This window comes from Lissotriton vulgaris, chromosome 1_1 (assembly GCF_964263255.1).
Source record: "Lissotriton vulgaris chromosome 1_1, aLisVul1.2, whole genome shotgun sequence".
Lineage (NCBI taxonomy): Eukaryota > Metazoa > Chordata > Amphibia > Caudata > Salamandridae > Lissotriton > Lissotriton vulgaris.
The window spans coordinates 1701424088-1701447590 of NC_141685.1; the positions used below are offsets into that span (position 1 = coordinate 1701424088).

Here is a 23503-nt window from a genome sequence, read left to right on the forward strand (position 1 = left end):
GGGAAGACAGAGGAGCTAAGTGGGCCAGGGTTGCACACAGGGGAGGCATGTGGAACACACAGGGGCTGCAGGATGTGGTGGGAAGCCAAATGAAGGGGGACAGGGATTCTGCATTGGTGTAGTCAGCCAACATCATACGCTGATACACCCACCATCATTCCACCTGAGGGTCACCATATGACATCTACACAACCAAAATCACACATCCACTGATAAAGCCACAAGAGCCAAACATGAAGGCCAATGTAGCCACCAACATGCATCACACACCCAGCTTCATATAACACACAACCTACATCATAACCCAATACACCAACCAGTATACTTCCACACAACTCAAATCATAAGGCAACTCAACTACCATCTTACTGCAACACACTCACTTTCAAATGTCAAAGCACACACAGTCATATGTCAATACATATAATGTCACATGCCAACACACCCACCATCATCAGTCCTCAACTAACACCATGTACCCACTCACCCACCTCATATATATGTTTTCAAAACCAGCACCTTCAGCCAATAAACCAACTGCCATAAATCCACTCAACCAACATTGTACATAGTATGCAAACAAACCCCTAAGCATACTTTAACACACCACACATATTGTCAGATACAAATACATCCAGTATCATACGTCTACACAACCAATAGTATACACCACCAATTTACACCAACAGATCAAGAATCAAGTGTTAGCACAAGCAATATTAAAGGTCCACACACCCCCCACCAAGTGCTAACACACCCCACCAGACAGCCACACAACCAATATCATATGCCAAACCCCTCACCATAAGCACTAAAACATCTTCATCTCTCCACAATCAGCATCATTAGCCAACATACCCAACATCTTACTCTAACACACCCAATATTGTATGTCCACAGAACCAGTATATTAGCCCAACATGTCAATCGGTATACCCTAACATCAACTATTATACCCAAACACATGCACTATCATACATCCACATATCATAAATGTAATAAGCCAACACATTCTCCTTCATACACCCACACAAGCAACATTATACTTCAACACACACACTATCATACTCCAAGGCAACAAACATCATATGTGCTCAGAAGTTTTTGTATGACAACCCACCCATTATCATAAACTAACACATCAATCATCAAAAGTCCATGCAACTATCATCATATTTAAATACACCAAAAACCATAAGTCAGTCAACCATTATTAAATTCACACACATCCACCATCAAATGCTACTATACCCACAATCAGACATCCAAATAAGCAATATTACGCAGGAATGCCCATCCTCACACATAATTTATCACACTTCATAGGGTATGACGTCCGCCATCATTTATCTACCCACCCAAATTCATATATGACCACACACCCATCATTACTTGTCCACATAATGGTTTCTATATGCCTACACACACACACATCTCACAATCACGCAGTCCAATGTATACACCAACCAACACAGTACCATACAGCCATCAAATGCTCACACAAACCCCATCATATGCCAGCACCCGCTCTATCATAAATCTCAGCAATCATCAGCATAGACATCTAAACCTATCATTATAAATACACACACCCACCATCATATAAAAACACGCCAAACATCATGCACCAACACAAGTAGCCTTTATCACTTCAGGAACATAACCAATCCAATATCTTGCATCATTTTGCAAACGTAAGAACATAATCAATCTCAAAGCCATATAAATTTAAGCTTTGTGAAATAATAACAGTTTAAGGAGTTTAGTTGAAATAGTACAGCTGCGTTGTGAGGGAGTTGAAGGTATACTATATAAAGTTTCATTTGAAAAGAGCCCAAAAGAAATTCCCTAAAAAAACTAAAATTGAAAGTAAGTTAATGGTGAGAAATATGTTTATAGTGGCTCCACCACAAAAAGGAGAAGACATTCTAAAGTTATTGTGATACCTTCACCTCATGCCCCAACCCTAATGTACTAAATCAGCCTTAACACCAAAGTCAAACAGACAGAATTCAGTATATCAAACACCTTACGAAACAAAAAAATAACACACATGCAATATAAAACATTAAGTACATCACATGCCAACACCCCAACATCATATATTCCTTCAGAAAATTAACACATCCTCCTTCATACATGCATCCACCAAACATCAAATGACAACACAGCCACAAAGATACAGCTGTCAACCCAACATCACATTAGACAGCAAACATTGCATTATATGTGCACACCAACCAGTGTATGACCTCATAGCACCTATCACACAACAATACAGCTAGTTTCCTACCCTCACACCAAGCAACAGACGTTGGTTAACACATTCCTGTTCACAAAATAACCTCACAAGTGAACCCAAAAGCATTCACCAAGACTGTCCATTAAATATCAGCAGACACTTCAGCGATTGCTGTTTCCTGTTTCTCTTCGGGAAAATAGTGGGATAATGTTTGGCTGCTGCATGTGGCCACATATGATTATGCAGAGATGGGGGAACCATATTATGATGCTGGGTGGACTAAATTATGCAGCAAGAAAAGGAAAATGCTGTTGCGTAATGCAGCACATTTTGTGATAGTACCACTTCATTATTATTATTTTGTCATTTTTAAACTTGTTAACACTGTCTGGACAAAGGTTGCACCTCATTACTACTAGTTTAACACCCAAATATAGCAATAGGCAACAGAAAATTGAATAATTAACCTTTGGGGAGGGTTTTTCACTGCACAGCGGCCTGTATCGCCAAATGTTAAGTGACTTTTGATTCATTTTACCTAGAAAAGTTTTTTTTTTTAATTCTGCAAGTTATGCATCAGGCGATGGATTATTTGGCAAATCCATAATTATGCAGAAATGCTGAGGCTGCAGAATTGCAGTACTCTAGTGGCCGTGATACACAGATTGTGTGTTAGGGGCAAATTATGTAGCAGAGTTAACTAAATTATGTGGCAAAACACAAATTATGCAGCACATTCTATGGATGTGTTGTTTTCATCCATTAGACATATAAAGCCTTCTTCATGTTTACAACTGTTTGCTATTCATAAAGGTACTTTACGAGCAGTATCTATATGGAAGACTGTCCTATTTTTTCATGTGCGGAGACTCCGCAGTCTTTAAGATACTATTCACAAAATAACTCTGCGAATAGCAAACAATTGTGAATTTAGACCAAAGTGTAAGTTTACCTTCGTGAATCAGTCCAATAGTGAGTGAGTGAATGAGGCAGTATTTGTATGTGTGTGTGTGTGTGTGCATGTGTTCGTCATCCTTCGAACAAAGGATTAAGAGACTTAGGGCCTCATTTAAAACCTGGCGACACTTTTACGCCGCCGCTGCGTCATATTTTGTGACGCAGCAGAAACATAAAAAATGTGCAGTGTTGTACCCTATTTACAAAATGACGCATCTAGGCAGATGTGCTACTTTGTAAACCCCGGCGCCAAGTTTAATGTATGCAAGGTAGGCGTTACCCCGCAAAAATCCTTGTAGAAGAATCTATAAGATTTCAGTGTGCCACTTCTAGGATGCTACTGTGTCAGTATCTTACATCTGCCTCACAGCAGGCATGAGACTGGAGCAGGCCCTTTCACATGCCGCTTGCCCTATGTGAAAGGACACATTGCTGGAGTTGCATCTGGTTTCAGACACACCCCAGCAATGCCCCCACTTTTGCATCTCAAATTTCGTGCAACATGGAGCGCCGTACATTAAATATGACGCATCCATCCTGTCATAAGGAGGGCGTAGTGAAAACTGTTGCACTGCTGTTTTCACGCAGCGATACGTCAGTTTTCATAAATGAGTCCCTTTATCATTACCGAATATGATGAAGCCATGAAGCACATCATTTCATCTTTTCCAGGTTGATAAAATGATAGACAAATTACTCAAGCGCTTTTTCTAGCAGCTAAAGAGGCATTTTGAACGTTATACCATATTTCAAAGGATGCAATACCATTCCCTATCACCATTTTACGTTTCATTAATCATCGCATTCTCAAGAGACGGGAAAGTCTATGCTTCATCTGCTAATATAGTAATTATTTCAGCAAAAACAAACCGGTTGTAAACTTTTTGATTCAACGTTAGCGCAACATCTTTTTTTTAAAACAACACCCTGTGGCACATCGTTTAGAAACTTCATCATCTCGGTCTGACCAAATGGGTGACGATTGTATTGCTATTATCAGATTTTCTAATTTTTACATACAAAATAAAAACAGCACTTTCTCTCAGTAGATGTTTCCCTTAGAGCAGCACATTTATTTACAGGCAATGCAAAGTAAGGTAGGAAACGTTGGTCAGAGCAGCTACTTTCAAGACCTGCAAGGCAGAACCACTAAACAAGAGCTTGTTGAAGTACATGTGGAAATTCCACTCTCCAAGCAGAGTACCGCAACCCATGTGGAAACCCCCACTTTAGAGAACTCAAAGCAAAGATGGAACTTGTGGTCCTAGATCTTTTCAGATTGTTCGGCATTTGTGCCATTCTTTTGCTAAAATTGTACTAGTCATGTAGTATCCCTTGATAGCAACTTTTAAAGTACCGTCAAGATGTGAAGCTACCAGTGCCAGGCCCCTCTGCACACATTGAATTTTATAGATCTCTCCTATTAAATTTTAACAAGGTAAAACAACAGACAGCAATCACCGCCGGATGGATGCCTGACCTGCAACATTTGACATCCCAACAGCAAATCATCCAGCATGCGATCAGATACATTTAGCTGTTCAATGTGAGGTGTTTCTGTGGATTCCTCCATAACATACATACACACTGTTCTGCTTTTGCGAAGTAGTCCATACCATGGGGCCATTCTTTAATAGGGGGGCTTTGTCAGACCGCCAATAGCGGGCAATGTCCCATTTGACTGTTAACAGTCCTGTTGCCACAAACAGCCTCTTAGCTTGATCGCCTCCCCTTTCATTCACCAGACCTAGGAGCACCATCTTAGGGTCTTGTGTTACAAGTCTACCTACAACTTGGGTAGGTCTATTGTGTATACAAACTCGGTATTTTGTATAAAAGGGCAACTCCATATCGTATGATAAAAGGAGCCGGTTCTAAATCACATTATAAACAAAAGGTACTAATACCGGACTTCATTTTACTCAAATAGGATGGCCTCAAATATAGTCTGTGTAGGTTTTTGAAATGTATGGTAGCAGTCGCATGGACACTGCAAGGGCTCTAGAGGTCATTTGCACCTCAACTCAGTCGTCATCGACAAGCGAACCAACGTCCTGTGTCCATCTGACTCGTAGTTGTTGAAGGGGGTTTGGGGTATTATTGACCAAAACACAGTATACGTTTGAAATGCCCTTGGTAACAAGTTGTGGGATTGCAATTCCACATTTAGATTGGTTATACTCCGGTAATGCTTAGAGATCAGGTGCATGCGCTTTCTGTCTCGTGCAAGTTGCAGGTATCTGTTAGGAAAGCAAAGGGTAGGATATGGTCCCATTCCCAAACATCTGCTAGGTTGGAGATTTTGAAGAGGTCCCTAGGGCGAAGCCCCGGTAAGTTCACAAAATACATTAGCCAGGTGCCACACTACAGAGCAGTCGGCAATCCCTCCCATTTGATGCATCGAAGAGCAGAATTTCAGCAGGCGAGTGTCAATTTAGTAGCGCTGAGAAGGTCTTGCCATATGGTCGGGTTACATTAGTAGGAGTTTTTCACTGTCAGGACATGTAAAACTTAAACCCACAAGTCCTACTTTTTAAAATACCATGCACCCTGCCTTAGGGGGTCGTTTCAATCTACCTCAGGGGTGGTGTTAAAGTTTGAAAAAGCAAGGTTTAGGCCTTGCAAAAGGTTTATTTTGCCCGATTGAAGTGGCAGTTTAAATCTGCACTACAGACAGCAGGAGCCGGCCTGAGACATATTTCGCAGTGATACTTTAGGGGTTGGCACAATAAGTGCTGCTGTCCTCTAGTTGCATTTAATTTCAAGGCCCTTGGTACATGTAGTACTATATACTAAGGACTTAAAAGTAAATTTTATGTGCCAATTAGATGCATGGCCAATTTTACCATATTTTAAGTGGAGAGCACTTTAGTACTGGTTATCAGGTTCTAATACCAAATGCAACAAGTTCAGAAAAAAATCAGGAAGTGAAGGCAAAAACTTTGAGGGAATACCACACCAAGGATGTCAGGTCTAACAGATATGTTTATCCATAATTGGCACAAACAGATGTGTTTCAGTTTACAGTTAACCCGGTGGTCCCCCAGTAAATCTGTAATATTCATATCAGTCTGTGGACATAGGTTTCTGGGTTCCGTATATAGAGCAGGATATCATTCACATAAAGGGATACTCGATCTGTCTAGTCTGTGTCCCACTGGATCCACTCAGCGAGTGGTTCTATGACTAATGCAAAGTGGAGATGTGAGAGGGAGCATCTTTGTTGTGTGCTGCCCTGTATATCAAAAGAGGACTGTGACCTTCGTCCATGGTTTTGTATAAAGGATTTGAACATGTCATCTTAAAAGCAGGCCGAAATGCATTCATTCCAGCAATTGAAATAAACTGCAAATTAACTGAATCAAGGATTTCTCAAAGACTATTAAGAATAAGGCTCGACAATATCCAGATGTTTTAAAACACACAAGGGCAACGTGAAGCCTTCGGAGGCATTGGCGTGTAATGCGCTCTGGAAGGAAGCCATTTTGGTCACTGAATCAGGTTATTCAATGTCTGAATCAACCTACTGGCCAGGACTTTGGCCAACACAAGAATTTCCAAATAAATTACAGATATGGGCTGATAAGAGGTGCACGTTGTGGAGGGAGTCCCCGATTTGGGAATTACGGTGCTGGCAGTCCCTTGTAAACCGTATGGAAGAGTGTCCTGGACATGTCACCTTCTGCTGATCTCTCATGTCTCTATGGTGCAGTGCCTTGAAACGGGAAATGGCTATCTTTTTTACCATATTAGCCACTGGAATCATCCTCATCGTTGCCTTGTATTGCAGCTATAGTCATGTACAGGTTCTCCCCCAAATCATCAACAGGTATTCACTAATCCTGGAGGGAAATCCTCGATGTGCTGGTGAAACGTCCTCACAAGCTCTCATTGCATATACTGCAGCTACTTACAATGCATAATCAAACAAGCAATGGCAAAGTCAATACATCTCGCCTACAGGAGACCTCTTGGCTTTGTCAATGTATTTTTTTTGTCAAGCTGTAGAGTAGTGAGCCGGCTGTTCAGCAAGGTTGAACGTTATGGAAAATACACTTTGATTAAGCCAGTGCTGTGCATGAACTCCAGAGGAGCAAATACAGAAATTATGCATTCTAGTCAGTCCATTATATTAAAATGATGCCCGATGCACTGGAAACAAGAGGTCTAAGATGAAAGATATTTTGGAGTGCAAAAATAACGGACATGCTCCTTTTAAACCAACATATGATTTTTTTTTTGCAGTTAGTTCGTTCATTTGGACGCAGTTACAAAATGCTGGCAGAAAATACTTGGTACTGTTTAATGATGGAGATGGGCATACCCTTAACGTGAAGGGTGAGGATTGGGCAATTTCAATGGCCTCAGCAGGCATGGAAGATATGTAAGGTCATTGCACTAGTATTCAGATATTTTTCAGGCAGAATATTTTACAGACACATCGGTTACGAAATTAAATCTTTGATTCAAGGGAACTGTGTAACCATTCTAAATCCTGCATGCCTTTTTTAAAGCAATATACCTCAGTCATTCAATAAAATGCACTTCCTGTGCATTTGACATGCTCAGCCTCTGTAAAACGAAACAGGAAGAAAGGGCAGCGGAAAGACGTGTCATTTTCTTGTCGAGGGTTGATCTGAGGAGGTAGATTAGATTCAGCAGCAACCACTGCAGTTCTTATTTGCACTAGAAACCTGGCAAGAAGACGCCAGTAAAGCAGACTGTGTCTTTAACAAAATGTAAACAATGCCCAAATTAAAATCAACTTTTAATTTAGTTGCAATACACAACATGCTTACTACACATAGCAAAAACAAAGTTATTGAGGAAAAGCTTTGTAAACAAGCAGTGCAATCCGTAACCCTTACCTCACACGATTAGTCTAAAACATCAGGACTAAGCGACACTATGTATTATCCTATTCATGTGTATTTTGGCAACTGCATGTAACACAGTCCCACAGGACGTGGCTTCTGTATTTAAGTCAGTGCTTAGGTTTGCATTTAAAGTTAGACACTGCGTGTTAATCCATTTAAATAAAGTAATAACTCATAACTTTAAAAAAACACTAAAACACCTACCCCACAGTGCTGGGTGATATTGCATCAGCTTGAATCACCATAAATACATTTGCAGCAACCTAGTGAAACCAATGCTCAGATGTGAGGATGCATTGACTGTAGTTGGGATGGGGTGGGTGGAAGGAGGAAAGAGGCGACAGGAGATGGAGGACAGAGCAAGTGAAAATATGAGCAGTCATGTGGAGTGCTCAAACACAAAGAAAAACATAGCTGCTAAAGTGGGAGCAGTGGATGGACACAAGTAGTTGGTCCATGCTTTGGGAGGGCTAAACAGAAGAAGCATGACACATGCATGCCATGGACAAATGGGGACAAAGGATATGAAAGTGACAATTGAGCAAACAAATGGAAAACCTATGGACGGGATGAAGCCCAAGGAATGAAAACAAAATGTCTCTTAGAGACAGAGCATTCGCTTTCTAGCTGAGATCTAAAATGGCCACCACCCATATTTCCGTTTCATGTCCAACTTTCTTTCTTCTGCCTAGAAACCCTTTTGCACCACACGTCTCTACATAATAATGTAAATCATTGCTCACATTCCCCTGCTCAATTTTATTTTGTGAACAGTGAACAAACATACACTGTTGGTTACTCTCTGTTTTGCTTACATTTATAACAAAATGTATGCTCAACTTTTCACTATTAGTCCACCACAAGTAGTTTGAGCAGCAGGAGAATCCTTGACAGTTAGATGGGTTGAGTGGAAGGAGTAATTCCTCAATCACATTGCTGTGATTGATTAACCTAATAACAGGACAGCTAAACAGCCAAAAGAAATTGTGTAGCACACGTTGAGGCAGCATGTGAAGAAAAAATATAACCGGATGACTACATTGGAAGTGTCACAGATGCTACAGTTTTTACTGCTGTGCTGGCAGACTTGTATTGTTATTTTACACCTTAAGTGGGTATCAGGATAATACAATCTTTCCAGAGGAAGCAGATGAATGGGGGGGGGGGGCTGATTGACGAGTACATTTCCACTCTCAATACATTAGCCATTGATTGTAAATTTTGTGTTTGCAAAATGATTTAGGGGGTTACAGTAGGCAGTGAGACACAAAGTGAGGAAAAAAGTTTTGAATGCGTTTAGAGCACGTTCTCAGGGAAAACTGGTTCTGGACAGAGAAGTAATTTGTGCTGTGGAGAATAAACCGGAATGCATGATGACTACTGAGAGTGTGGCTCTCAAGATATATGAAGATTCAGGGTATCCTTCTACCATTGTTATTGAAATGGCGCAGAAAATGAAATTCACTGGTAAAATTGGAGGTAGGTTACAGGAGACCGACTTACACTCTGAGGGTTACAGTTCTGAGAAGACAGAAATGGTGGGCTATAGGTCCTTAGTCTTTAGAATTAAGAATCGCCATACCATTGGAAAGTTGAACTTGGCTAAAAGAGATTCATCAGTTATTTTGGTGGATTAAGCAAAATAATTTGCAAATTGTATTAGATCACACCAATCCTAAGCAGGTTCTAATCGTGGATTAAGGTGTCACACCAAGGGATGCAATATTTAAAAAAAATAAGCAAAACTATTTGGAAGTTACAGAGATTTGAACAGAAAATATTGTTAAAGGATGATGCTAGTGCAAAAATACACAAGGTCCCACTCCACTGCCACTGGCCCCAACTGGACAGGGAAACGGTCCCCACTCTGGTTGTGTCCCATTGCTATTAATGCTATTAGCTTATGTTTCTTTCAGTTAAGAAACGCTTCAAGGTTATTGGAAGCAGAATTCGTTTTGCTAAATATGTAATTAGAGGAGGGATTGAACTACGAAGTAATATCTCTACTGGTTTTGACTGAATAATGTACTAAAATGTAGGAACAAAATCACATTTAGCTGCAAAATCACTTTTATGTGATAATCCCCTTTACCAGCAAGGGACATTTAGGGGCATATCAGATTAGGGTGCACAATTACAACTGTTGCAACATCAGCAGGAGGGGGCAAACACTTTTAGGAGCACAGAATTTAAATTATGGGCACTTTGCTTCACTTTACATGCTCTGCAGTAGGAAGCACTATTTAGGCAGGTAAGTCTACATACTTATTAGCTAATAGCTACTGTTCAGAATGAAATGGTCCTCTTCACTGATCTGAAATCTGAACGACACTTTCTTGAAGCAATGACTGAAGGGGGTCCCAAACCAAATGAGCCAATGACATAAAGGAGCTTACCCACAGGCCCGCTCTATGTGTGTTTTTTGTTGTTGATGATATGAGCTGTAGCAGATAAAAATGCCATCTGTAGCCAGACCTAAAACTTCTGTTTTATCTCTTGCTACAAAACGCTTTAACTCTGGTAGTTCAGGACTTGGAATGAGTCTGGTAGTGAAACATTGAGAAGAAGGCTGGTTACTAGTTCTACTTATTACCAAAGCTGAATGGGCCCTTGTTTTGACTGCTCCTGATGCTATAATTTTCAGGGTTTGAGGGTCAGAGTCAGAAGGCATGACTTCATCAGGTAAATATGAAGAATTTAGGACTGGAACAAAGTGGGGTGATTTGAATCTCATAATTTATAAACACTTTCCAGAGTGGGGATGTTGCTCAAGTAAGGTTTCAAAAACGGTCTGTGTTTTGTTCTCCATTACTCCATTAGATGTCATCTTCGGACTGTTCATCTGACTCAGCCTTTGTATGAGGTGATAGCTCTCACAGTATGCTACAATGATACTAGCGTCAAGCAGGAGCATTCAAACAAGGGCACAATTAATTGTGAGATCTCTGCACCTGGCTGCCATCAGCTTTTCTAAAGCATTAAACAGGAGAAGACTAAGGGACGGATGTATGTCGTTAAAACGCGATGTTTTACATCGCAGTACTTTACGACCAGTGCTTAATTTGTAAAATATGAAGTGCAGGTGCTCAAATTTTCTGGGTAGGCCACACCCACTTCCCGCGGCTCCACCCACTTATACCTGTGACTCTACCCACTTACTCTAGTTGCTCCAACCACATCCCCAACTGGCACTGCTGATTACTTGGGAGGTAGTTTTATTCTCTGGATTAGGGTCCGGGAGGCCCAGGCTATTCACTGCACTTTTACTCTCCATCTCGTCTTTATCCTTTTTTCTTCAGATTATTATAACACTTTGCATGAGCACCAGTTATGTTACACTGGGCCGCATTCATTTGTTTTTTAGGCAAGCTTGGACACGATGGTCGAAGCTGGACCTGGTTTCTCGGGTCAAAAGTGGGCAGCTCTAACCACTATGCCACATCCTCTACCCTTGACATGAATCAGCAATGCTCCTTTCTGTCCCCAGCACTACCACAGTGTACATTACAAAGTGTTCTCCTTTTTGGCCTCAAGCTCTTCCCAGCTTCTGACTGGATGTCCCCTAGCACTCGTCTTTCTCCATCATATAAGAAGCTACTGAAATCCTGGGGCCGGAATATTCTGTAATTACCACACCAGACAGTGTTGTTAGGCCATAACAATGGCACACCTGAATCCACAAATACCATACAATGTATCAGAACTGCACAACTAAAACAGAAGCGGGTTAAAAATGCCTCTCAGCCACTATTAGACATAGACGGGACACTGGTCCTTGCTGGCATCCAGACAGTTAATTAGAGAAGCACTAGTGCAAATACCATGTCACTCACAAAATGTTTCTTACAGCTTGCATAGTTTTATTTTGTCATTTTTCGTGTTTCCTATCATAACATGTATTGCTGTTTTTGTGGACAAATTTTAGGCGAGTCTCATTAAGCAGAGCCAACTTTTCAGGGTCATTAAAAATATTTTTGCTGCATGAGCTTCTACAGAAAAATTCTGTACCACCTGACCTTGTCTGAAAAGTTGAAGTGGTTTCTCAAGGCAGTCACAATATTTTTTGGGGGGGATCACAGTAACAACTATGCTGTTGGACATACTGGACTATCATCTAGACCTAAAACAGCTCTCTTGAGTTATTTTAAAGACATACCATCCAAGAACTACCGACTAGCAGGCCTGGCACTATAGCTAGCCAGCAGGAGGATGGCCATGCATTGGGAAAGTATTCACTCACACTGTATGCAAGACTAGCAAACAGACTTTGCCCTTTGCAATACGAGGTGTGCAGTATATGTCAAACTAGAGCCTCTACTTCCCGCCCCAGGGATCTATGGGGCCCCACCCGCACCTACTTAGCAAAGACTGCAACGGATACTGAGGATGGGGGAATTAGACCCTCTGACTCAGGTGCTCTATTGGACTTAACGGACCAGTCACTGCAGTGATCTGCAGACACTGTTTGGGGGAAACAGCACACACCATGCTGCCCTCTGCATACTGACTGGACGACTGCTGCACCTAGTTAGCATTTCAATGATTGCAAACGATGTTATCACACTTCCAAAGTTCCATAATTTGATATGTGCTTATTGAGCTAAGCCTCCTGTCCTGCTGATTGCATGTCTGTTCTGCTAACGCACCTATAAACCATTGTTGCAATAGGAGACTGATCCATAGTATGTTAAGTACTTCTGTCTGTTAAAAAACTAATAAAATATATTTTTAACTATTTAATGAAGAACTCAGTCTATTTCACTATGCTTTTATCAACCACTGTTTAACTTTGTCTGCTTGTAAACAGCAACCTAACATTATAAAGACCACCCATGATGTATGAACCTCAAACTGCCTCTTTAAAAATATATTTGTGGATCACCTCAACTCTGTAAACACCCTTACATGCACACCTAACACCCACATCAAGGTTATGATGAAGAGAGCTTTGTTAACCTCCGGAATCAAGTCTGTGGTATATAAATACCCACCCCCTTCGAAACTAAAACGAAATCAATGTTAACAGAAGATGCATTCCTTGTATGAACTACAGGTAACCCAGATCTCTACTGCTAACAGTAGCATTCTCCTAGATGGTTGCGTCCCAAAAAAGTGCCACATCAGCTGCTACATCTAGTTGGGTGTGTTCATTGGAGGACAATGCAAAATGAAGAAAAATGTTAATCAGTGTAGCAAAACTAGTTAATATCTGAAACTATGTAGGTCAACGTTGTGCAGCAAATGTATTTCCATAAAATCAGTCTGAGGGAGGGAGGGCCTTGCTACTTTTAAGAGCAAGATATACGTTGACCGGATTATGTAGTCATCCTTCCAAAGATAATCAGTCACAGAAATGCACTGGAATGTCTCAGTGGAATGAGAAATGCATTTTGCTGTTGTCTACTTCAAAATTGAATAAACATCTTGATCTCACAGTTATTTTAAGAAAATGTAGAATCGGTTTGACAAACTCATCTCTCCTGCTTCATAGTGCAGGCATGCTCTGCGTTCTGTCACCTCGCCGTGTGCCCTCCCTGCCCTGAAACTTCAGCACTCACCATCAGTAGGATAGGACCGTAGTTTTAAAACACCTCTGTAGTACAAAAATAATGCGCCTAAAATCAACAGGTGTTAAAAGTCAACACTCCCTAACACAAGCTTTGCCAGGAAAATATACATCACCTTTGTTCCTGAGCTCTTACTGGCTGCCTCCCAGCAGGCATTCAAACAGAGCTTACATAGCTGATGTTCAGTTCACTTGACACCTTCCCATCAGAGCACAAACTGCACTATTTAAACCTCACTACTACTTTTCGCAACTCCTCCTGAATGTCATAGGCCCAATAGCCAAGCTGAAACTACTCTAGTTGGCTTTCACTTCCAATCTCCGTTTCTTCCTTTAGCATGTCCCTTTACAACAATGTGCTGGATATCAAACTTGTAATCCTTACTTACTGTTACCCCTCAATGGCCTCCAGTGAGAAGCTGATTTTCGTACCACAGGCCGCAGAGTAGGGAAGCTGTACCTTGGAGATGTGCAGCTTGGGGACCCACCAGTGCCAATATGAGCAGTGGCCAGCAATGTGAAGTGCAGGAGCCTCTCAGCCACCCAGAGAAGCAGCCAACTGCTCAGCCTCAAATCCACTATCCTTGAGTTGGGACACAGGAGCCCTTAGTCCTGTGCGATGGAAGGAGCGCCGCAGCCCAGCCTTGAAATATGAAATATGATATAGAAGCTGCTGCACCTTTCACTTGCCCCTTTCCTAAAGTGATTGCTCCCGGCCCCGGGGCTTGTAAGCACCGTCCAGTGGCACCGTGGCAGACAGGGTTCAGGACTGGAGGAGCATGCCGGGAGCCACGGTACTATTTTTTTCAAATGCTCCCTTTAGAAATAAAAATGCCCGCCTTTTTCTGCGATCAGAATGACGACGTCAGGATCACGCTAGGAGCAGGAAGCGGGGGCGGGGGCGGTGGCGGGCGAGGGCGAAAGTTAGAGAGTGGGGGAGGTGCCTTTTAGATAAGGCTAACCTCGGCTGCGCAGCTTTTCAAGCAGGAGGGGCAGGGACTTGATAAATAACAGCCGGGGAAAACAATGTATTTTGATCATAGGCAGGAGTATTGGCAGGCACAGCTCAGCTGTTTTCTCCCAGAGTAGCGGAATGTGCCTCATAATAAGGCAGGAACCCACGCAGCATCGAATTTTAAATATTTTTCGGTGTTCACTGGTTAAGAGAGCCAATATGGAGCATAGACCCGGCCCTAAGAAATAAGTGCCGGTGCTAAGCACCGGAAAGCACCGGCACAAATTAAGCCCTGTTTACGACGCATGTTTTACAACGCAAGTCGTTACCACGACTTGCGTTGTTGGGGGCTGGATAGTGAATAGTTTAGTTTACTATTCCAACTCCAGTCCCCGTGGATAGTAGGGAAGGAGTTGGATAGTAAATTAAACTATTTACTATCCTGGAGCGCTCCCCAGCGCAATTCGTTGTTACAACTTGCGTTGTAAAAGTTGCGTCGTAAGGGAACTGCGGTGTAACATCCGCGTCTTAAAGGATGTTCCCCCTAAGGGAGAGAACCTGTTTAGAAACCTCCTCACCATAAACAACAGAGCCTGCAGCCACACACATCACCCATGAAATCTATCAAATGGCAGTGCTCACAAAGAACTAACCTGGAGTCCTTTGTTACCTAGGTCCTCATTGACTTTCTAAGGTAATCCCTGTCTCCATGCTCCTTCACTTCAGTGCCTAGGTCCCCACCCTGCAGCTATATGAATGCAGCCAATACACTTCCACTGTCTGGGGAAGCTGTATTCACCTATCATCATGTACTATGCTAAACGAAGGACTATCCAAAATGGCTTCCACTGCCTGTACTGAGACACTAAAACACAGTTCTACTATCATCCATCTGCTTCACATGTATTGAGCATACAGGCACTCAACACTCATGTGGACTGTAAGCACAGGGATTTGGGTCTTAAATAACAGTAGATATTTATATAAAAGCGGTCAGTAGGCTGCCAACTCTCTGACAAACAGAAAAAGGTCTGGTCACATTGATGATTCACAAAAAGCTAGCATCGTTTGATGTGATTCACCTAGTAGGGGCAATTGCCATGGTCTCAAAATGAGTGGATGCTCTGCAGTCACTAAGAGTCACAAAATAGATTTCTGACCCTTGGATTTTCAGGACGGCTCTAGCCCGCTGTGCAAATAGTAAACTTGATTTAATAAAAGTCTGGATACCAGTTTGAAGAGCAGTTAGGTACTTGGGTAAGAGTGAATAATGAGTTATCCCTCCTGGCATTTGTCTTCATCAAAGTTCAGTTAAAACTTATTTGTGCCTGCCTGGATGCCGAAAACTCTTAAGGCAATGACAATAAGAGCACAACGGATGAAATGTCAATACAGTGAACAAGCATAATGAATTGTAAAGTGAAATTTATCAGACAACATGGCACAAATGCAAATAGATCTTGTTCATATTGTTTCATGTGTATGCAATGACATCATTATACTAGAGTCCAACGCTCATGGTCTTCACCATTTTAAGTAGAGACACCGACTCTTAAATCCACATGTTGATGTCTACAATTCTGATAAGTGGTTGGCTTGACAGCACAGCTGGCCCCAGGCACTTTTGCGAGCATCACTAGAGAGGGGCTTTGGCTATTTCCTCATGTTGGGTGCCAAGAGTACATGTTTTGATTGAGTCAATGTCGTGTGCTTCCACAAAAAAAAAGTTTGCCCTCCTACACCGCTAGGATTATTTTGTTTATTTATTCAGCTGCCTGAGCTTGAACTTTCAGTGGCATGTAAAGCTATTAAAGTGTCTCAGATAACAAGATAATTAATGGTGTTTTTCTCTAAAAGCAGCACAGATAGAAGGAGAGCATTCATTAAGCTAGATGATTTTGTTTAGGTCTGCCTTGACAGTGCACTTGTCAAATCACCATTTAATCAACACCAATATTATTCTACAGTTCTTTGCTCCCAAACAAATACATATCCATTCTAATGCTACTTGCAAAGCTTTACATTATCATACAACATTCCTTTAAAACCAGACCTATTGGCATTACAAACGCTTGTTAACTCACTGAAGAAAATTAAATCATCACCTCCAGACGTCACCATTAAACATAACATTTGCAACAGAGCACCAGGTACGTGTTATATTGCGGTAATCATAGCACACGAAGCACACCCTGACTTACAATAAATAAAGGAAAGCAAGACTAAATTGAAACTACATTTATAAACAGTCTGTTTACCAGGCTTCTCCAACAGGTTCCTCATGAGCATCTGGTGGTTCTCCAGCTACCTACCTATAAGTGGGTCTCTTGTGTACACCCCAGCCTATTAAATTAGTAGTTTTTGCTTGGTTGAATTTATATGTATACCAAATTTGAAAAGTGTACATCTAATGTTTGTCTTTTAGGAACTCTTGAAATGATCTTTGGAAAACAAATGATTGAATTTCGAAATATTTTTGAAGCTGATATTTGAGGGACATACGCCGCATTGGGGAAATGCTTTACTATTATTATTATTAACTTGCTGCCAAGGACACTGCAGCAATGGCTGTTTTGTATTACCCCTGTAGAGGCATTTCACGTAGACAAGGCATATTTTATATAGTGCTAGCAGCCATGGCAGTGCACTGAGGGGATCATGTCTGATACTACTGCAAACAGTCACGACGCAATCTTGCCTGATGTAGTCCCTCTTAAAACTCCAATATTATTAGTAGCTCGGGATGATTTTCATTAAACATAAGTATCTCTTATTACAGATAAGATTGTAGACTCCGTGAAGAATACATTTCAGGTAGTTGTGATTCAACAAATGTTGCAAGCAGCACTTGGCTGCTTGAAAGTCACACCAAAACAGAAGCAGACTTCATTAAAAATCATAAACTATTAATACTTTAGTAAGACCAGTTAGGCTCGTTAGGCTGTTTGAAAATGGTATATTGGTCATTCTTTTTAAGGCAATGTTTCCACACCATAAAGCCACAAGTGATCACCTGGGAGGAGCAAGTACTTGAAACTTCTAAATGTAACTAATTAATATAGGCTTGCTCTTTTTTTCATATATATATACTGTTTACTGAATTTTGTAATAATTGTATTAGTTTTACCTCTAGTTTTGCACTTAACCTCAAATGCCTATGAATGCTAAGGCTTCACCAGTGCTGCGAGTGTTATCACATGGAAGAAAGAAACGTTGGGACAGCCAGCAGGGTTTGCAGACGTTGCTTTAGCAGATACATTCAATAACTTGCTTGCCTTCACTTTTATTTACCGAACGTCTTAAAATCATTGAAACATACAAGTTGACAACATACAATGGCACGAGCCCCATCCAGTTAACCCATTTCTTATCTAGGTTTGAGACACCGACCTTACTTGGTCTCTACCTTGACCGTAGCATGTCAGATGTATTGTTCACTGTGGCTCTCCCAGGCTCTTACAATTAAATTGGAGTTTATCATAGTGGTCTTTGTCATATTCATGGCATATAGAGAATCTTGGGTTTAGATTCCATTAGGAATGTTTGTGGTGGGGATTCTTCTATTGCAGTTGAAAGTTGGGGCTGGCGAGGGAAAGTGACGCGAGGCTAGGCTGAATAAAGATTCTACTAGAAACAACATATCTGGTTTGAACGATCATTACTTTACAATATTTGGCTACGAATAGTCTTCATCACTTATTTTGGGGAAATGTTCCATACATTTAAAGCATGATTAGGAGGATAAGGGATGTTGTAATTTTATTTGTGGAAAATCCACTCCGTGTGTCACTTTGTTGTGGCTTCTTCTTCTGGTAGCAATCTTCAATTAAAAAATATTTACTTCCTTATGTGTTTACTACTTTTTTAAATGTGGCTGCCCCGGTTGCATTAATGAATTTACTGAATGTGTGTAGTGCACTATTATCCATAAACTGGGTATGGTTTTGTCCATCAAGTCGTCTGGTGCAAATGGGTTTCTGCGTGTGGTTTTGGAACAAATAGTGTTTGTCGCCTGTCGAGGAACTGTTTGCTGTCCGTCTGAAATCACCTAGTGAGAAGACTATTCAATTAATGAAAAATAAAAAGATAGAAAAGTAATACTCCTCCCAGTCTTTCCAAATTAATGACAAACACTGACACAAATGGTGAAAATTTAAAAAATGCAATATATAAATTTACACAGGCATGACATATATATATATATGCACACACACAGTATTATTCCAAAAACAATTACAACACAATCAATAGTGACAATGTGATAAACAATACAGGAGGCTTTCATACACAGAACACAAAAAACAATCTTATCAACAAAAAACGTAATGTTCACAGTTTCAACGTCAAATTCATAATAGTACAATGCTTGAATTATCCAAATAATGAAACAATCAACGATCAGCAGGGACTGGGAAGTTTGATTTTTTGAGTACACCGACGTTTCGACCCCCCATATTTATTGCGTAGTAATCAGACCATCGCTACGGGGTCTTCATCAGGACTTTAGAAATGAGTGTGTGATGCTTGCAACCAAATAAATAATAACATTTCTAGTCTGAATATAAATATGTGGGAGAAAAAAAAGACATAAATGTCTCAAAATATATGCTTACGGCGTAGATAATCACGGTAGCCTCATTAGAAAGAATCTTGTCTAAGAGTGTGGTTGCCTTCAATTGCTATGGCATGCAAAAAAGGAATAGCCCATATTAGCGCAAATAGTCATCCATAGAATAGGACAAAATGTGTTTAGGGATAGTGGCGTTTTAACTCACCGAATTATAAACAGAATCCTATCCATACGTGTGGCGAACAGCAAACTCCCACATCGTTCCCGACACAATTTGAAGAAAGGACTACATATTCAAAATCAAGCGAGGGAAGAGAACTCAAGCTCAAAAGGTCAATGATTCTTCGATGAAAAAGTCAATTAATGTAAACACTCATATGCATTATCCATTCATCCATGCACATATCACAACCAGCGCATTAATGCTTCTTGGTCTTGTTGTCCGACACTTCTTAGCAGACATGGGTGTAGGATTTTTGTAGAAAGAATGTCTCAGCCGAATTTTTCTAAAAAAACGATTTAGTTCGATTTAAGTATCAAAACTGTTCATAGGAGCAGTAGGGACATAACTCAATCCTTTTGAAAGAACCAACAATTCTGTCGATGTAAGCTGGTAATGAGAAAGGTTGATAACTGGATTATTATGTTCCATCCTATCAACTTGTACTTCCTCAGTCGTCTGTATACTGGAGGAATCAACTCACATTGGTATAGCAGGTTCAATTACCACCTGTAGGTTTAGCGCCTCGTTGAATTTCTCCGTGTGTCTCTGGATAAATTCTCACCCCTCTCCGACCTTTGGCCCTGCCTTCGTTCCAACCTCTGTTCTGACCTCTGTCCTCAACCCACCCCTGAGGGTGACCATGAGGAGGACCTCCGCCCTGCCCTGGTGTTTGCCATCTGGTGTCCCCTAAAAAAAGGCCCAGTAGTAAGGTCTGAAAAATGGGATACCTGAAAATTACCCCCTTGGAAGCCAGGACTCGAATGAATCGGTTGCCTACTTGTGCTAGGGTTATTCTGTTCGTAATCACTATCACCACCAATCAAAGAAGAGGATTCCGAAAAGGTCTTATATTTGCGACCTCCTTGTCTGCCTTTATTAACAAAATGGCCCTGGTGATCCTGTTGGTAATACTCTGCAGTGGTATAAGGGACTGTCATTTATTATCATATTGTCTGGTATCCCTAGCTAGTTTTTCAATTTTTCTATTCAGTGTGACCGTATTGAATTTCAATAGTGATTTGTCCAATATATCCAGAGCTTCTTTTGCACTGACCAAAGTGCTATCCTCCAGGATTTCTTTCCTGAGATCTTCTATTTCTCCCGTGAGCTCCTTGATATATTCTAGGGCAGTTTCTACTCCAAGCACCATCCAGTGCCTGGGGCAGTTATTGGCCACAAAGCTGAATTTCTCCCTGAACACCGGTAATTCTATAAAAATTGCCGGCTCATTTTTGACCTGGAGTCCCACCGGAATATTATTTGCTTAGAGATATTTAGTTAGCAAATGTCCGTGTAGTCTAGTTCTAACTAACTTCTTCTCCAATCTATCCAATTTGATCAACTTTTCATTAAAAGAACTTTCAAATGGTCTGGTTGGAGCTCCTAAACAGGAGGTTTCTTCTTGTCCTTGTATCAGTCTTGTAATGTATTCTTCACTATAAGACAATGTGTCTGACATTGTACAACAAATTCAATTTAAATTTAGAGAAAACCCTCGCAAACCAGTGTCTGCTCATGTAAACCATTAATATCAATGGGGTAACCCAGTAATGCACATAACCTGGGTACAATTGCAAAAAAGAACAGTGGTTCTGCTACAACATATTCTCAAAGAGTAACAATTCTTGACTTATATTCGACAACTCGCCTAGTGAGAAGACTATTCAATTAATGAAAACTAAAAAGATAGAAAAGTAATACTCCTCCCAGTCTTTCCAAATTAATGACAAAAACTGACACAAATGGTGAGAATGAAAATAATTCAATATGTAAATTTACACAGGCATGACATATATATATACATACACACAGTATTATTCCAAAGACAATTACAACACAATCAATAGTGACAATGTGATAAACAATACAGGAAGTTTTCTTACGCATAACACAAAAGACAATCTTATCAACAAAAAACGTAATGTTCACCGTATCAACGTCAAATTTATGATAGTCCAATGCTTGAATTATCCACTTAATGAAACAATCAATGATCAGCAATGACTGAGGCATTTGATTTTTTGAGTACGTTGACGTTTTGACCCCCTATATTTATTGTGTAGTAATCAGACCATTGCTATGGGGTCTTCATCAGGACTTTAGAAACGAGTGTGTAATGCCTGTAACAGAATAAATTATAAGATTTCTCGCTCACTTCGCCCGACAGCATGACCTAAACATCATCTCCTATGCTGACGACACCCAGCTGATCCTCTCGCTCACCAAAGACCTCCACACTACCAAAACCAACCTCCACGAAGGAATGAAGGCCGTCGCTGACTGGATGAGGGTCAGCCGACTGAAGCTGAACTCGGACAAGACAGGGGTCCTTATCCTTGGCTCCACCCCCTCCTGGTGGCCAACGGCACTAGGAGCACCCCCTACACCCACCAACCATGCACGAAACCTAGGGGTCACCCTCGACTCCACACTCTCCATGACTAAGCAGGTCATCACCGTCTCCTCCTCATGCTTTAACACTCTCCGCATGCTTCACAGGATCTTCATGTGGATCCCCACCGAAAGTAGAAGGACAGTCACCCAGGCCCTCGTCAGCAGTAGACTGGACTACGGCAACGCACTCAACGCAGGAGCCCCGGCCAAACTCCTGACACGACTTCAATGCATCCAGAATGCCTCTGCATGCCTGATCCTCGACATCCCCCGCCGCAGCCACATCACACCTCACCTGAGAGACCTGCACTGGCTCCCCATGAACAAGATGATAACCTTCAAGCTCCTCACCCACGCACACAAGGCACTCCTCGACACCGGACCAACATACCTTAACAGACGACTCTACACCCCTGCCCGCCAGCTCCGCTCCGCAGACCACGCCCTCGCCACCGTCCCCCGCATCCCTAGAGTGACCACCGGCGGCAGAATATTCTCCCACCTTGCCGCAAAGACGTGGAACACCCTCCCCATCCACCAACGGCAGACCGAAGACCTTCTAACCTTCAGGAGACTCCTCAAGACCTAGCTCTTCGAACAGTAGCAGCTTTCCCCCTAGCGCCTTGAGGCCCTCACTAGTATGCAGTGCGTTTTATAAATGTTATGATTGATTGATTGATTGAGGGGAGTTGTTGAATATAAGTCAATAATTGTTGCTCTTTGAGAATATGTTGTAGCAGAACCACTGTTTGTTTATTGCAATTGAACTCATGTTCTGTGCATTACTGGGTTACCCCATTGATATTAATGGTCCGTCTGAAATCAGCATGAGATGTGGCTTCCACAGCTGTGCACAGCAAAGGCGGTGATTAAGGAAGGCACTACTGCCCTTATTTAGAAAGATTATACAAATGTGCAGTGAACCAGGCGTGCAGCACCCATTGGTCTGAATGGGCTTCAAATCCCCCCAACCCTATCCCCTGTTGTGGGTCTCAGCCCGGGCTGCTGCTGTGAGCTCGACTGCGCCGAGTCTTCTCTCTGCATGCCTGAGTTTTTCACAGGTGCATAAAGACAATTTGCAATTTTACATTCCTTTGTAAGAAGAGGTGTGGCACCGCGGCCAGGGCGACTGATGCTGGACGCTGGGGATCATGGTACGATCCCCGGCTCCGGCAGCAGGGGTCTGCTCAGCACCATGCGACTCTGGGCAGTAGCTGGCTTAATCTTCCCAACGGCCCCCAGCGCTGAGATACCCCTTCGGGGGTGATTCGTGTGCTATACAAATATAGGATTTATTTGTAAACTGGTTATTGAGGCTTAGTTTTATTTTCTGGTTCCATTACACCCTGGGCACCCAATCTGCCTATTCATTACAATGTATTTTACATTTACTGCCGTAGTGTGAGAATGCTTTTCATGAAAAGGAATATACAGAAGTTTGGCAAAATAAAAATGCCAGCCATGTGTTGTTTAAAGAGCCTGCAAAGGCCTCATCTTGACCCAGCCCCAGGAGTTCAACGAGGACTCAAGCTCCTCACTCAAGCTCCTCACAAAGCTTATCCTGCACCAGCACGTATTGGAATACGAACTTTGCACTAAGATTCTCAAATTGCAAAACAAGGGAGGAAGCGAGGCAGGAGGAAAGGGCGGGCGGAATAGGCAGAAGGAATCCTACAGGAATGAAATAGTTTGGGTAGCCCCTGCGTGAAGGGGGTTGGG

General features: G+C 41.7%; 1 protein-coding gene and 1 pseudogene across 2 annotated transcripts in view; one reads left to right on the forward strand and one right to left on the reverse strand.

Annotated features, from left to right (window-relative positions):
- Positions 1 to 23503, reverse strand: part of PRKCQ (protein kinase C theta) — a 450307-nt gene that overhangs the window by 343631 nt on the left and 83173 nt on the right. The gene's annotated exons all lie outside the window — the stretch shown is intronic.
- Positions 1 to 23503, forward strand: part of LOC147751087 (sulfotransferase 1C1 pseudogene) — a 32473-nt pseudogene that overhangs the window by 7867 nt on the left and 1103 nt on the right.